Raw genomic sequence first — 7,185 nt, forward strand, 5'->3', positions numbered from 1 at the left:
CCACATCTTGTTCCAAAATGACAAACTTAAAATATCCAAATACTAGTGATGGTCTGGTGAAGCTTCATGAAACAGTGTCTTTTCATTTTTCCAGAACAATTGTTGTCGTCAAGGCTTCAGTACAAGAGAGATGTTACAGACGAGCACCACAGAGGTTTGGATATTTTTTAATATCAATTTCAACAAAGACAAAAAGACCTACAAACTATAGTCTTTACATTAATATGAAAATACATTTTTATTTTTGTTAAAAGTTATAAAGAATTACATTAAAAATGTCGCTTAATAGTATATTGTCTTGAACACAACAACCACTCTGATCATATTCCTCTCAATACTGCACAAGGAAGTAAAGAAGGATCATCAATGACAGAGAACATATGAAGTGAATCATTATTCTCTGTCTGCTTCACACTCAGGAAGGAATATCACAACTCTTCATCATGGTTAGTGACACCAAACACTTTACAAACACATTTCTTAAGTTAAGAACTATAGAAATGATCCCTGAAAGTATAGTCTTAACTTATCTCTGCACCAACATCACACTCCATCCTCACACCAAACCATTACAGTGACGATCCAAAGGTGACCTTTGTGTTGAAGGAATGGCTTCATAAAAATCATTGTAAGGACCTGGAGTCTCTTAGTCAGTCTCCAGATCTAAACCTCATAGATCACAGATGTCAAATCAGTCCAGAAAAGTGCTTGTTCTTTGTAGTGTAGTTCACAGAAATAAAGAATTTTTTACTCAAAATGATTCAATAAATGACATTTGTTTCTTATAATATTGACTTTACTCCATGTGTGTGCAAGCTTTATGGTTCATGTGTTTGATATAAACATACATTTCATGTTGTGTATTTAATAGTGATGTGTTGATGAAGCCAAATGAAACAGTGTCATGTTGTTTAGAGGTCAGTAGGTGGCGCCATCAGTTTAAAAATTATGTTTCATTAGAAAAGTTGTTCAAAACAATGGAAAATAGTGCAGAGACCGCCATCTAGTGGACACTTAAAAATAATGACACTGCTTCATCAAGCTAAGAAGTACAAAGCACTTTCAATACTTACAAAGTATTTTATTAATTGACTTTTGTTTATTATAATATTGGCTTTACTTTTTGTGTTTTTTAAATAATGTAGAAACCTAGTTTGAAAGTATTGTGGTGCATGTGTTTGATTTGTAAATACATTTCATGTTGTGTATTTAATGTGAATCACACAGTATCATGTTTGTTCAAATTAATGAATGCAGAAGAAAAATAATAAATACAAAATCAACCATCACTATAATAGTTTGGTGTGAGGATGGAGTGTGATGTTGGTGCAGAGATAAGTTAAGACTATACTTTCAGGGATCGTTTCTATAGTTCTTAACTTAAGAAATGTGTTTGTAAAGTGTTTGGTGTCACTAACCATGATGAAGAGTTGTGATATTCCTTCCTGAGTGTGAAGCAGACAGAGAATAATGATTCACTTCATATGTTCTCTGTCATTGATGATCCTTCTTTACTTCCTTGTGCAGTATTGAGAGGAATATGATCAGAGTGGTTGTTGGTTCATAACAACTAAATGTTAAACCTTTATGAGTTTAGCAGTAATGGTGAGATTAAGCCTCATGAACCACTGAAGACTTCCATTAGAGTAGTTCATCCTTAACTAAAGCTTTAGGATTCATTTGCTCTAACAAACCATCAAGTTTGGCATCATTTCTGCTTAAAGGATTCAGAAGCAGAAACTTTTATTTGTCAGATTCATTGATTTGTGAGACTAGTAGAGATATGTGTTTGTATTTTGTTAAAAACCTGAATATTTAGGGGCGCTGTTGAGCATAGCAATGGAGTAGACATGTTTTTTGGAGCTCCACAGAACGACTATATAAAAGTAATTTTTTCAGCGCACTTTTTGGAAAACATTCCAATTTTACCTTTGCTAAACCATATGCCTAAAAACCCAAACTTTGAAATGGCTGGTAAATCAAGCAAAGGTGGGCAAACAGCGACTCAAGCCACGAGGCCTTCGCCTTCGACGCCGACTTTAGCCCCGAGCTCCATTGAAGTAGCTTTCCTGAGAAGGAGTGTCTCCGCACCCGACGCGTCGGTCACTGAATCGCTCAAGATGGAACTACTATCTTCGGTGCGCAAGGATTTACTTGAAATCCTTCAAACAGAAGTTGGCGCAGTGTTGGAAAGTGAGATGGCGGTGATTCCAGCGGATATTGGTGCAGCGAGAGCGGAGCTCAAAGAATACAGGTCGACGATCAACTCTGAACTCTGACCTCTGAACTCTCCGCCATGAAAGCTACGGTGAAGGATGTGGAAGAAAGTTTGTCAACGTGCACGGATGATGTTGTTTCACTCAAGAAGGAGGTGAAGCGGCTCACGGGGGTCGTGGACCAACTTCACAATAAATGCGAGGACTTGGAGGCGAGGTCGCGGAGGAACAATGGAAGGATCGTCGGAATCCCGGAGACCCGTGAATGCAACACCGAGTCTGTGTCCTTCTGCAGCCTTTGATCTGAAGGACACTCCTGGACAGAACCGTCTCTCCCCGCCTGGATCTACAGAGGGACGCCGGTCAAACACCATCATAGCCCGCGTTCACTACTTCCAAGACTGTGAAAACATCCTGAGACTCGCTCGGATCAAACAACGCATCAGTGTGGACGGAGTCAGCATCTCAGTGTTTCCTGACCCGACAAGTGTTGCCAAAGCACGCGCGGCGTTCAATGACGTCAAGAGTCGGTTTCGTGGAGTGGACGGGGTTCGGATTTGCTTATCCTGCCCGCTTCAGAATCACCTACAAGAATGTGGAGAAATCCTTCTACTGCTGCAGAGGCGCGAGTATGTCAACAAAAACATCAGTGGAGCCTTAATTGTATTAAGTCAAGTTCTGTTGGGGCCAACTTTAGCTTCCTGAGCGTGTTAGTGCAGATACCTTTTATGGTAGGTTTATTTGTTGATGTTGTTTTTGTTTGTTTATGTTTACTCCATACAGTTACAAGTGTATTTACACCCATGTTAAAATATGAGTCACAACCCACTGTCTTTAGGTTCAACACCTTTTATAAGCTGGAACGTAAAAGGAGTGAACCGAAACACTGGTGATTGCTCCTGATGATAAGGTTCCAGGGTTGAGTCAGTACTTGGGTGACTTAGGTCAGTCTGTCAAACTCAGCCTGAGAAACCTGGGTGTTGTATTTGATAAATACATGTCTCTTGTTCAACACTGTAGAAAACTGACCAGAAACTGTTTCCTTCAACTGAGAAAAATCTCTAAACTTAGGAAAATGTTGTTGGAACATGATCTGGATCTTATCCATGCGTTTGTTTCTTCTCGTCTGGACTATTGTAACAGTTTGTTTTCATGTCTTAACAAGAAGGATCTTGTCTCGTCTGCAGTTGATTCAGAACTCTGCAGCCAGAATTCTGACCTGCTCTAGTAGAAGAACTCACATTTCTCCGATCCTTAAAACTCTTCACTGGCTTCCAGTTTCTTTCAGGATCAACTTTAAAATTCTGGTTCTTACTTTCAGATCTATTCATGGTCAGGCTCCTCCTTACATCACTGATCTGATCCAGCCTTACACCCCAGCTCGGGCTCTGAGGTCTGTGGATCAGAATCTACTGATGGTTCCACGCACACGGCTCAGGACCAGAGGAGAGAAATCTTTTCAGGCTGTTGCTCCTAAGCTTTGGAACGATCTTCTCTCTCTTTGCTCTTGATGGATCTACTGACTCCTTTAAGAAACATCTTAAGACGTTTCTATTTGTTCAGGCTTTTCCTTGAATTTCTCGAACTCCTGTGTTGTTCTCAGTATTATCTTGATCTTTAAAGTATGTACTTTTTTGAGTATTGTTTTGATTGTTTAAGCGCTTTGTGACCCTGGTCTCGAAAAGCGCTATATAAATAAATATTACTTACTTACTTACTTACTATTAAGCGTAACAAAGCTCTTACACACCTGAAGTCATTAGGTGGAGAGATAATGTTCTTACAAGAGACACACTTACGTCCAGAAGAACACTCAAAGTTAAAGAGGGGATGATAGAACATCACTCTGATTATGGGGATAGGTCAAGAGGAGCTGCCATACTTATTAGAAAAGGAGTCTGTTTTCAACTAAACAATTTCATATCTGATAACAAGGGAAGATATATCATAGTCGTGGGTAGATTGTCTGGAACTGAGGTGGCACTAGTTAATGTTTATGGCCCTAACTGATCCTCACTTCTTCTCTAGACTAATAGCAACTATTCCAGATCCTAACAAATATAACATCATTTTAGGAGGTGACTTTAATCTCGTACCTGAGCCAACGTTAGATAGATCCTCCACTAAACTTCAAAATAATTGATCAAAATCAGCAAATACAGTAAATCTCATTAAACAATCTTATGCACTTACTGACCCCTGGAGGAAATTAAACCTCACTACCAAACAATATTCTTTTTTTTCCACCAATCGTTTTCGAGGATAGACTTTTTTCTGATAGACAACAGAATTTTGCCGTGTGTAACAAAATGCCAATACCACAGTATTGTGATTTCCCATCATGCACCAGTCCAACTGGACATAGCATTTCCAGACAGTGCACCAGTTCAACGCACATGGCGTCTTGACCCGCTCTTATTGTCAAGCAAAAACCTTCAACATTTTCTCTCGGATCAAATTGATTTCTTTCTTGACATCAATATTACTCCCGGGATGTCCTACACTTCAATCTGGGAGGCACTCAAAGCTTATCTAAGGGGACAAATTATTTCATTTTCAGCAAATGTCAAGAAAGAAAGAACTAAACGCCTCAATGAGATACAGCAGAAATGATTACAATTAGATAAAAAATGTGCATCTCAGCCTAATCCATCCTTATTCAATGAAAGACAATTATTACAAGCCGAATACAATCATTTAACCACTGTCCAAATTGAGAAACTCCTCCTGAAAACAAAACAAACCTACTATGAACACAGTGACAAAGTGGCTCGACTACTGTCACCAAATCAAACAATCGGCAGCAAATCGTATCATTTCTGAAATGAATACAGCTGAGGGTTTGACATCTGTACATCCACAAACTATTAATGACCAGTTCAGAACATTTTATAGTGACCTTTATACCTCTGAGACTTCTGCAACATCATTGGAGATTGAGGACTTTTTAGAAAATATGCAAATTCCCCAAATGAATAAACAAGAACAATCTGTTATAGACTCCAGAATAACAACAGAGGAAATAACTCTAGCTATAAACTCAATGCAAAGCGGAAAAGCACCTGGTCCAGATGGATTCCCCACTGAATTTCATCAAATGTTTTCAAATAAACTTTCACCTATTTTAAGTCAATTATTTGAAGAAACACGTATAACTTTAAAACTACCACCAAAAATGAATCAGGCAACTATTACAGTTATACCTAAAAAAGGAAAAGACCCGCGAGAATGTGGCTCGTACCTTATCTTACCTTACCTTACCTTACCTTACCTTACCTTACCTTACCTTTCCTTACCTTACCTTACCTTTCCTTACCTTACCTTACCTTACCTTACCTTACCTTTCCTTACCTTACCTTACCTTACCTTACCTTACCTTTCCTTACCTTACCTTACCTTACCTTACCTTACCTTGCCTTACCTTACCTTACCGGCCCATAAGCCTTCTCTGCTGCGACTATAAAATTCTCACTAAAGTTCTGTCTCGTCTTCTGGAAACAGTGACCAAAATAATCCACCCTGACCAGACTTGTTCTGTGCCAGGGAGGCAATCTTTCTTTAACATGCGACGTTGACTTAATATTTTATATAATTCCCATTCCACTGAAATGCCAGAAGTTGTTATCTCACTTGACGCTGAAAAAGCATTTGATCGGGTGGAGTGGAAATACTTATTTACAGTGTTGGGAAAATTTGGTTTTGGTTGGAACTTTATATCTTGGATCAAAATAATCTATTCCACACCAGTGGCTGCAGTACACACTAACTCAATAACATCAACGTATTTTAAACTTTACAGAGGAACAAGACAGGGTTGTTGTCTCACCTTTTCTTTTTGATTTAGCTATTGAGCCTCTGGCTCTGAGGAAAGAGGAGGAAATCTTTGGAGTGTTGAGGAACAAGGAAATTCATAAATGTTCACTATATGCTGATGACCTTTTGCTCTATTTGTCTAATCCAGTTGTTTCAATACCTGGAGTTATTGAAATATTACAAATATTTGGTCACATTTCAGGTTACAAATTACATTTTTCAAAAAGTGCTGTATTTCCAATCAATGATCTGGCAAAATCAATCGACTATAATATCTTCCCCTTTCAGTTAACAAACAAATGTACCTACTTGGGTTTAAAGATGACACATGTATACCAAGATTTCTTCCACAATCACTTCAAAACTCTGTTTGAACCAAAAATGACCTTTTAAGGTGGAGCCACTTACCAATCTCATTAGCAGGAAGGGTGAACACTATAAAGATGACTGTTCTTCCCCGTTTCCTCTATTTCTTTCAAATGATTCCTTATTATTTACCCAAATCTGTTTTTAAGGAACTTGACAGTTTAATTTCTGCATTTATATGGAACCGATCGGTGCCAAGAATGAAAAAATGTTTTCTGGAAATTCCAAGGTTGGAGGGAGGACTTGGTCTTCCTAACTTTATGTTCTATTACTGGGCAGCAAATGTGTGCAAATTTGCATTTTGTGTTGGTGCATGGCGGGAAAAACAATGTCCACTTTGGGCTAATGTGGAAATAAATAATAATAATGCCATTTCTCTGCTAAGTGCTACACTACCAATAGGCCAGCACCAGATCTCCAACCCTGTTGTTAAAAATTCTATAAAGATTTGGAATCAATTTCGGAAACATTTGAATTTAAAAGATTTAAGTACATTCTCTCCCTTATTGAATAACCATCTTTTCCCCCCATCCGAGATGGACACTGGTTTCCAGGTCTGGCACAGTAGTGGACTGGTATTTCTAAAAGACTTGATTCAAAATAATCATTTTCTAACATTTGAGTATCTACAACAAAAACACAATCTTCATAAAAGTAATTTCTTCAGATATCTCCAAGTCAGGAGTTTTGCCAATAAATATCTTAAATTTCCACTTGTGCAATCCAACAACACATGCAATGAGATTCTTTCCTTAAATCCACACATAAAAGGTAATATTTCCAAAATATA

At 38.2% G+C, this 7,185-nt stretch overlaps 2 non-coding genes across 2 annotated transcripts; one reads left to right on the top strand and one right to left on the bottom strand.

Annotated features, from left to right (window-relative positions):
• Positions 1 to 310: 310 nt before the first annotated feature.
• Positions 311 to 523, bottom strand: LOC148074709 (small nucleolar RNA U3). Its single transcript, XR_015712029.1, has one exon. It is a non-coding gene; the product is annotated as a small nucleolar RNA U3 (small nucleolar RNA).
• Positions 524 to 1,341: 818 nt separating this feature from the next.
• On the top strand, positions 1,342 to 1,554 carry LOC148074710 (small nucleolar RNA U3). The gene has a single exon (XR_015711986.1). It is a non-coding gene; the product is annotated as a small nucleolar RNA U3 (small nucleolar RNA).
• Positions 1,555 to 7,185: the final 5,631 nt, after the last annotated feature.

The sequence above is a fragment of the Callionymus lyra genome, chromosome 7, assembly GCF_982586985.1.
Source record: "Callionymus lyra chromosome 7, fCalLyr1.hap1.1, whole genome shotgun sequence".
NCBI lineage: Eukaryota > Metazoa > Chordata > Actinopteri > Syngnathiformes > Callionymidae > Callionymus > Callionymus lyra.